This window comes from Galeopterus variegatus, unplaced genomic scaffold (genome assembly GCF_000696425.1).
Source record: "Galeopterus variegatus unplaced genomic scaffold, G_variegatus-3.0.2 Scaffold12897, whole genome shotgun sequence".
NCBI lineage: Eukaryota > Metazoa > Chordata > Mammalia > Dermoptera > Cynocephalidae > Galeopterus > Galeopterus variegatus.
This window is the reverse complement of record NW_007739008.1, coordinates 19,874-29,620: the sequence shown is the minus strand read 5'-3', so window position 1 is coordinate 29,620 and position 9,747 is coordinate 19,874.

Here is a 9,747-nt window from a genome sequence, read left to right as displayed (position 1 = left end):
ATTTGCTTTGTGTTCCATCTTGGGCATGTTTTTCATGTTTCTCATATTTAAAAAAGCATTTGGGAGATTGAAAATATTATAGAGGAAGACAAAAGCAAATGTCCTCCTGGCATGCTGGGCCCATTCTGCTGGGCAAAAGACTTTAAATATGTTGATTTAGATTTTTAAAGTTCTCTTAGGGTAGAAGTGAATGATCCTTTTCTGGTCTTGCTCTGAGTATTGCTGACCACTATTAGAGGAGTAATAGAGGAGAAGAAATCAAGTTGATTCCCTTTGATTAAGACAGTTTGGTGTTGTACCACATGAGTCATCCTTTCCAGGCCCCAAGATTGAGATCACTCTTGGTAGAAGTTATAACTTAATTCTTGCCACAGGTTTCCTCCAGGCTGAAACATCTACAACAATCATTAATAGATGAGCCTATTAAATATGTTCATCATTGGAACCCACTAATCCATCCTAGCATCACTAAAAGAGAGAGAAACAGACATTGTGTGCCTCTTAATATGATGCAGTATGAAGCATACAATGCCTTCTCTGAAATATTTTTGCCGGTAGTTGAAACTGAATATAATCAAGTCATTCAGCCTTTCTCATCTGGGTTTCATGAGAAAATTAAGCCCTAATGTTCTAAAGAATTCATTATATGTGATAAACTAACTTCTCTCCTATTCATCTAAAATGGTGCTAGTTGTGTATCATCCTTGAGGAGATTGAAAAAATAGTCAAATCTTTTTCTGGTTTAGATGATGACAATATGTAAAGAGAGAAGCCATGGGATTCCATTTATAGGAAATAGAAACAAGTTAAATTATACCACAGGGAAGCAGAAATCCAGAATATGGGTCACTCTGTGGAAAACTGAACCAATTTCTTCAGCAAGCTAATAGCCTGAATTTAAATAATGGGGAGATGACTCTAGATTAAGATAGATTTATAAAGATAAACCCACCATATATAATGTATGGACCTTATTTGGATGCTGATGTGAAGAAACAGTCTGAAAAAAAAAGTTTACTTTGAAGAAATCAGGGGAATTTAAATAGAGCTTCTTTTGTTAGGTATGGTGATGGCATTGTGGTTATATATAAGAAAATATCTATACAGAAATGGATACTGAAGTATATATGGATGAAATAAAATTATATTTACTATTATATTTACTTTAAAAGAATTCAATAAAATGGGACAAAAAAGATAGATGAAGTAAGTGTAGCAAAAACTTGATAATAGTGAATCTAGGCAATATATTTACAGGGATTTCATCATGCTATCTATTCCATTTCTGTTGAATTTTTTAAAGTAATTTCCTTCAAAATATTTAAACCTGAAGAGACTTTTTAAACATTGTAACTGTCCTCCTCTCTACCCGCTCAAATAATAGGAGGTTTGGATAAGAAAAGCAGTATCCCTCAGTTCTGGGACTTCTGACAAAGTTATTAATAGGCAGTGACTAGAACTTAGAGGCTACAGCATTTTGTGTCCTTTCAATAAGAAAGACTGATTAAATAGAAATTAGGTTCATTCCAGAGACCAGGTCTGTATGGGAGCTCCCTAACATAGCTTACAACCTGAGTAATCAGATAGGCACCTAGTCACCTGGTTTTATAGTGTATCTGGTGAGTTCCCAGGCATATAAAAGTTGAGAAATCAGGGATGAAAGACTATGGAGAACATTAGGGTAGAAATGACAAAAAGAATAAAGTGGTAATTTAGTAAAAGCGGCTTTGAAATTTTAGGGCGAGATGGAGAATATTTATATTTATGTTGTTCAATTCAGGGATGGTAAAAGTCACTAATTTTTTATCTTCCTTCTGAATAGTCTTTAGAGATTGAAAAAATTGCTCTATGTGTCTGTAGTGGATTGACTTATGTCTCCCCAAAACTCACTGAAGCTTGAATTGTGTCCCCTAAGTTTTCTGTATTAGAAACTTGGCTCCCAAGAAACTGTGACTGTTAAGAGGGTGGGAAATCCTATTATGGTAGTTGAAAGGTGGGGGTAGTTGAAGAGGTGATTAGATTATAGGACCACGCCGTAGTGAATGGATTAAAAAAGGTGGTTATGGGGCCGAGCCCGTGGCGCACTCGAGAGAGTGCGGCGCTGGGAGCGCAGGAGCGCTCCCGCCCCGGGTTCCGATCCTATATAGGGATGGCCGGTGCATTCACTGGCTGAGCACCGTGCAGCCGGTCACAAAAAGGACAAAAAAAAAAAAAAGGTGGTTATGGTCATGGCTTAGAGGGCTTTAATGGGGAGCACGAAGAGTCTGTCTCTGCTCTCTCTGCTCCACCATTTTCATAGTGTGATAATCTGCTGTCTCTGAAGTCACCCAAAGAAAGCCTTCACCACATGTGTTCCCTGGGCTTTGGACTTCCTAGCCTCTGAAACTGTAAGCAATAAATTTTTCCTTTCTAAATTACCCCATTCCAGGTATTTTATTGTAAGCAGCAGAAACAGACTAATACATTGTCAAAAGTTTTTCTTGCTCTGTCTTCAAAGTCCCTATTGCTGTAGAATATTTTGTGCAGTGGTTAAGATTGTGGTCACAGTTTAAATCCTGGTTCTACCATGCATCAACTGTGTGGCTTTAAGCCAACTACTTAAACTTTCTGAACCTCAGTTTTGTCATCTACAAAATGGGAATAATAAATAGTACTTTCCTCACAGAGTTTTGAGAGTTCAATGAGGTAGTCCATATACAGTGGCTAACATAGTGCTTGGCACATGGTAAGTACAATAAATGTCGGACAGTAATATCAGAATTATTCTCTCCATTATCATCATCACCCCCATTATATGTCCTCATTGGATGTAGTTGTTGTTTAACAATTCAAGAGGCAAGGCTTTCCCTTACATTGACTGGACATAGAATTTTTGATGTTTCAGATATTTTAGCTGGGAATGAGCTAGTGAGAAATAGGAACATAGGGGCAACCAATTTGGCCTCTTGTTTTACTGTGAAAGAGAAGTTTTCTATGTCCCTAGGTTACAGTGACATTAGCATTTGATTTGCATTTGACTTTATTCATTGCTTCATCATATACCAAACCTAGTAAAACCAGAATTTTTGAAGGTGGAGCATCAAGGGTTGAGAGAGTTTGCCAGATGAATGGGTGTGCCATTTAAATTGCAAATTAACATGTCTTCTTTATTGCTCAACCTGAGGATTAGTTGATGCCTAAATTGAAATCCTTCCTGGTTCAAAGCCATAGGTACCCTCATCTGACAAGATCCACCCACCTTATCTCATTGCCAAGACTGAGTTATGATTCAGCAGGATAACATGCCTACCCTGTTTTCCTAGGTGGGCACAGTTGTTTTCTCTAAGAAGTTCAAAGCATTTGCAATACGGGTGACCAGTACATTTTATGTCACTCATTAGGGCTTTACATCCTACACATAAAACTTGACTATGTTTCAGCTCTACCTTTTAGGACTTGTGGTCGGATAGTCTTTTTCCACATGGCCATAACCCCTTGTTCATACTTTACAAGTAACTTGGGTTAGGGACAATAGATAAAGAAGGACCAAAAACAGAGCTGAAACTGAGAGGGGGATTACACAGACGTAAGGCAAGGAGTAGGACTGAGACTGAGATTAACAATGGGAGATCAAGGGAAGAGAGAGTTTGAAGTAGAGCAGGACTGGAGCTTGAACCAACACAACAGCAATCAGTAGTTTAGCTAGATATGGGTCTCTGAAAACTGTGAAGGTACTTGTTATTATATTAGTGTAGTAGACTCACATGTAGTGGCTCAGGTTGGAAAATCCATTTATCAAGGAATGTGATCTGACCCAGGTAAACTGTCAAGCTGGAGACTTAGTTAATTCTCTGTAAATTTGTATTTTTCTATGTATTACATTTTCTGAACCCCTTACCTACCTCTTCCACTTGACCATTGGCAAAATGGAAATGTATAGAGGAATAGCTGTTAATGAAACTTAGTTTGACTCCAGAAGTAAAAATGCAATTGGATCCCTATCGCTACATACCCGGCCCACCAACGCAGCAGAGGATAGGGAATTTGTTTAGGCTGTGGTATACATGTGGTATAGTTCTGCTGTATGACATAGAGGAAGTAGGTTGTGATGTTCAAGACACATTGCTTTAAATTGATGAGCCACTTATCTCAGTTACCATCATGCCTCATGCTTCTGTGTTTGCTAGGAGCCCTTCCTGAACTGAGTAGTTGGGGTTGTAAGCCTTGTTAGGTAGGATGATATATAGGGCTATTCACCAGGATTGGTTCCAAGTTGCACTATTGCCCCTACATGAATGTCATGGGGTTGAGTCTGGCCTCTCCTTGGGATTCTACGAAGCTGAGTATTGGCTGGTAGCATTTAGGTCAGTTGGCAGAAGAGTTCCTTAGAACTAACAGGCCTTTTGTTTGCCTAAAATGTCTTCAAAAATTTATCTCATTTCTCTTGATCAGAAACAATTACTCCAGGGCCGGCCTGTGGCTCACTCGGGAGAGTGTGGTGTTAATAACAACAAGGCCACAGGTTTGGATCCCTATATAGGGATGGCCGGTTAGCTCACTTGGGAGAGCGTGGTGCTGACACCACCAAGTTAAGGGTTAAGATCCCCTTACCGGTCATCTTTTTTTTTAAAAAAAAAAAAAAAAAAAAAGATTACTCCAACCATAGTATACTATTTGTAATTCTATTTAGCCACATAGGTTTTCTGTCTGACATGATACTTGTTTATATGTTAAAAGATAACTTTCAGAAAAAGATAAAATCATGACTCAGACATATATAAAAATGAACATGTGTTAAAGATTTTATTTAACTAATGAAGGAAATAAGTAGATGTTATAATTGGTTCCAAGAAAAAGTAAAAGGAAAAAATGCACAAATTTACATGAATAAAGGAATGTTGAATGCGCAAATGGAGGTAAAACATGTTTTCCACAGTTATGTCCAATTTGTAAAATTGTAAAATAGTTCAAAGAGAACTATAGGCTAAAATCATATAACTTTGCAGAAGTGTCCTCTAGATAATGCATAACTTTCCACCAAAACAAAATTTTTTCTACAGCCTCCCTGTTTTGATCAAAAACAGTCTAAAGAAAGACATTCTTGATCATAAAATAAAGCTGGTCTCATTAAATTGGATCTTATTGTTTCTGTAAGTGCAGTAAGAGTGTTAATTTACCATATAGGCCTTCTCAAGTTTTATGTGCTGGAAGTTTTCATAGGGAATCTCAGATTTGACTTTGAATGTACTTGTTAATTAACTGGACTGTGTATTCATTCATAGTTCATCTGTTTTAAATCTGATTGGATTTTTGAATTTTGAGGTGTGTAATGTGTGCCTTAAATCTCATTCTGTGCAGTAGACAAGGAGTTGATGAGACAAGAACTTGGAAGAAACTGATGTGTTTTCTGTTTTTTCTAGATATGCCTGGGCATATTCCGTCTCTCTCTGGCTGAAACTCTGTCTTTATAAACTGGGAAGAATCTATTCCAGTACATTACTGGGAAGGGGAAAAAAAGTTTTGGTAATAGTGTTCAGAAAATAGAGAAAAATTAGTAGGGCACACTTTGGCATACACTGAACATTTAGACGATATTTAATTCTGAGGAAGGGAACATTTGGGCCTGAGAATAAAAACTTCTAAGAAGGTAGGTCTAGGATTCTCCGGGAATTTATATTTTGAACTTGATTCCTGAGTCTTGGAGCCTGTCCTTTACTTGTATTTTACAGCAAGGAATGCCAGCAGTATACTACGAGCCAGGGATCTCATGCCAGTGCTAAAGAGTTTTGTGGAGAAATTCTAGGATGAAGGTTTTGCTGGGCCACAGGAGATGAAATAGTCGAGTGTTTATAGATCTGGGGCCTGCCTTTACTCCCATAGATATCTAGGGGCAGCCAGAATATCTTCATTCTTTATTTATTTATCACTGGTTTGTTTATTCAGACTTTTACTAGTAAAACTCTCCCCTTGAAGACCTTCCAGTCATTGCATGTGAAGAGCATCATAGTTCTTTGAAGTCACATGCTTTTGATTTCTTTTTTTTTTTTTAAAAAGATGACCGGTAAGGGGATCTCAACCCTTGGCTTGGTGCTGTCAGCACCACGCTCAGCCAGTGAGCAAACCGGCCATCCCTATATGGGATCCGAACCCGCGGCCTTGGTGCTATCAGCACCGCACTCTACCGAGTGAGCCACAGGCCGGCCCACATGCTTTTGATTTCTAAATTCATTTTCCAATTTTGATTTGTTCAACCTGTTCTCCCCATTCCATTCCTGTTGCTTCACAATGTTACCATAAGAATGTCTTCTCAATTGTCGACCTAAGGCAGGGGCAGTGTAAGGCGGGGAGACATTTCCACAATCTCACAATCTCTTTGAGCAATGTCTGAGGCTTTATTGGTCACAGTGACAGAGGTTGCTCCCAGGTTGTAAGAAGGAATCTGATTCTACAAATGGAGCAGCCCTTGGGAAGAGCTGATCTCTCATTTTTCCACCATCATCGTTGTGTGATTTCAGGCATGCCTGTTCCAAGTTAAGTTTCCTTGTCTGAGGAGTGGGGAGGAGTATGACTCGTAGTCATCTGGAGGTGCAGAGGAAGGTGTTTGACAAAAGTAGAGTTGTAATAACTTGGAAGCTAAGGCAGAGTATTGAAATCTGTACTGACGAGGGTGAGTTAGATGTTAACTTGAGTTAACTCAGGCAGCTGACCATGCTGCTCCATAGTATATTCTCAAAAGGAAAGATTTATATTTAAGAGTTTAAATGTCTGCCATCCCTTTTCTAGAATTAGCAAACTGAGAACTAGTAAAAGGAAATTAAAAGTTAACAAAGCTTTTTAAAAAAATTTTTGTAAAACTCTTTATAAAATAAGTATAGATTCACAGTGAGTTAGGAAAATAGTTCAGAGAGGCCCTTGGAACCCTTCACCCAGTTTCCCACAATGGTTACATTTGACATAGCTATAGTACAATATCAAAACCAGAAAGCTGACATCAGTACAATATGTATGCATAGTTGCACGTATGCCATTTTATGCTGTGTTGATTTGCATAAACACTCCACAAATAAGATACAGAACTGTTTCATCACCACAAAGATCTCCCTCATATTACCCCTATAAAGTTACACCCTCTCCACCACCACTATCCCTCACTCCTGTCCATCACTAATCTCTTTTCCATCTCTATAATATTGTCACTTTCAAAATGTTATGTAAATAAAATAATACAGTAGGTGGCCTTTTAAAATTGATTTTTTTCACTTGGCATAATGCCATCGAGAGCCATCTAAGTTGTTTTGTGTATTAATAGTTCATTCCTTTTTTTTGAGTAGTATTCCGTAATATGAATGTACCATAATTTGTTTAACTATTTACCCACTGAGGGGCATTTTGGTTGTTTCCAGTTTTTTGCTGTTACAGATAACTGCTATGGACATTTGTGTACAGGTTTTTGTATAGATGGACATTTCCACTTATCTGGGATAAGTGCCCAGGAGGGCAACTAAATATATGGTGAGTGTGTTTTAGTTTTTTAGGAAGTGACAGCATATTTGGACCATGTTTTTTAATCCAATTTACCACGTGTGAAGGGGTGAAAGTCCAGATTTCCCACCTGGCCTCCTGTGACACCCCTGGGAGGAGAGGAAGGGCACTTCATTACTGCTTGGATGGATGGGAGTTCCAGGTCCGCACTAAGCCTCTACTAACACCTGTGTGAGAGGGGGAAGGTGCCTCCTTACTGCTTCCCCATGTGACCTCCGATGACAACTTGGTGGTTGGGTTGGAGTGCTCATTACCATTGGAAGGTGGTGGAAGTTCTGGCTTCCCACTTGGAGTTCTCTGACACCAGAGAACAGTGTCAGAAGGGGTGGGGAGACACCTTACTACATCCAGGTGCAAGTAGAACTCTAGGTTCCCCACTTGCCCTTTACTGATAGGAGGAAGGTGGAGCTGTAGTGTTTTCTGTGGTGTTTGGTTGGAGTAGGGTCATTACTACTAGGCTGCCCCTTCCTTAGTCCTTTGGTTAGATAGAGCCAGCTTTGGTTGCTGCTTTTTTTTTTTTTTTTTCTTTTTTTGTCTGTGCCATTGGTCTTTCTGGATTGCTGGCTTTTCCAGCCCCCAGTCCAGGATATATGAAGCAAAATGCAAACTCAGATAACTCACTACTGTGTTTGTCCTCAGATCTTGAGGTCCCTAACTAATCTACCTTTTCTCCACTTTTTCCAGAGCTTTCTTATGTTTGTTTTATATATAATGCCCAGAGTTTTTAGTGGTACTTATCAAGAAGAATAGGGAAAAGTGTATCTACTCCATCTTTGTCCAGAACTGAAAGTCAGACAAAGGGCTTTTAAATGGCCATTTTTAAATTTACTTTATTTTATTTTAACTTCTCAATATACATTGTAGTTGATTTTCATGTCCCTTTACCCGTTCTGCTCCCCCCCCATGGCCATTTTTCCTCTAAAACCACAAATATCATGTCACCACTCTTCTTAACCCTCTTGTCATAACACCCAACTGTCCAACCCCTTAATTGACATTTAAGGCTCTTTGCTATCTCATAACACATAACAACAGTCATATCTTCTGCAACTTCCCACCATGCACATGTACTCGCCAGCTATACAGAATTTCTTACACATCATTTCTTCAATGTATCATGCTTTTCATGGTTTGCTTGCACATGCAAGTTCACATGCACTCTGCTGGCCCTACCTTTCTCCTCTTCTCCACTTGGCATGCACCTAGCTATTCTTCAAAGCTAGATTTTATATTACCTACAATGAAGCCCCCAAAACTCTCCTAGTTGCTTGATCCCTTCTCATTGCTACCATAGCAGTGAGAACATATCTCTATAACCTATTTCTTGCTTGAGTTGATCTCTTCTCCCAGAGAATTTGAGGTGGGATTGTCTCTATACATTGAGGTTGGGGATCATGCCTGTCTTATTCATCAAGGTATCCTTAGCACATGACACTGCCTGGCACGTAGTTGGCACTCAAAAAATGTTTATTAAATGAGTAATGAATTAATTGTTACTTTCATATTCTAGAGCAACAAGAAATTGTCCCCAGCTTATGGGACTAGGCTACTTGAGGCTACCTCACTTTTATCAATTACCGTATATTCCTCTTTGTTTTTCCTCTAAATAAAGTGACTTTGGGAAATTATTATAATTTAGTCACTTTCCCATCCTGCTCCTCCCTTCCTAAGGACTGCCTGCTTTCAGGTTGTCCTCATGTATACCTGCTGCCACTACTGGTGTCCTAAGGAGGTTGACCATTTGAGAGCAGGGCTGCCTTGTTGGTTGGCTGATGTTTTCTCCAAAGCTTATTCTTCATGCAGTGATGAACCATCAACCCAGCCTTCAGTAGACCGAAACCCCCTACTTTTGACCAGTTTTATCAAGGCTGGGATTTTTCTTTGCCAAGCATTCCAGAACTTTGGCTTTTATTGTCTGAAACAAAATAGTTTTTGATGCATGGTCACTTTGCTTATCTATCTTTTGACTGTGTTGGCTGAGAGGAATTTAATACTGACTCTTAGTGAGATTTCAGCATCTGATATATTTAAGACAATGATAGCTTCTTTCATTTTTATAACACTTTACTCAACCCATACATACGTTCTTGTCAACCCCAAATTATTCAACATGTGTTATCACAGTGCCTACAATAACTCAGTGAGTTAAGTTGTATACAGTTACACACACACACACACGCACATGCATGATATTTAGGATTTTTCAGGTCAAACCTATTCTGTTAT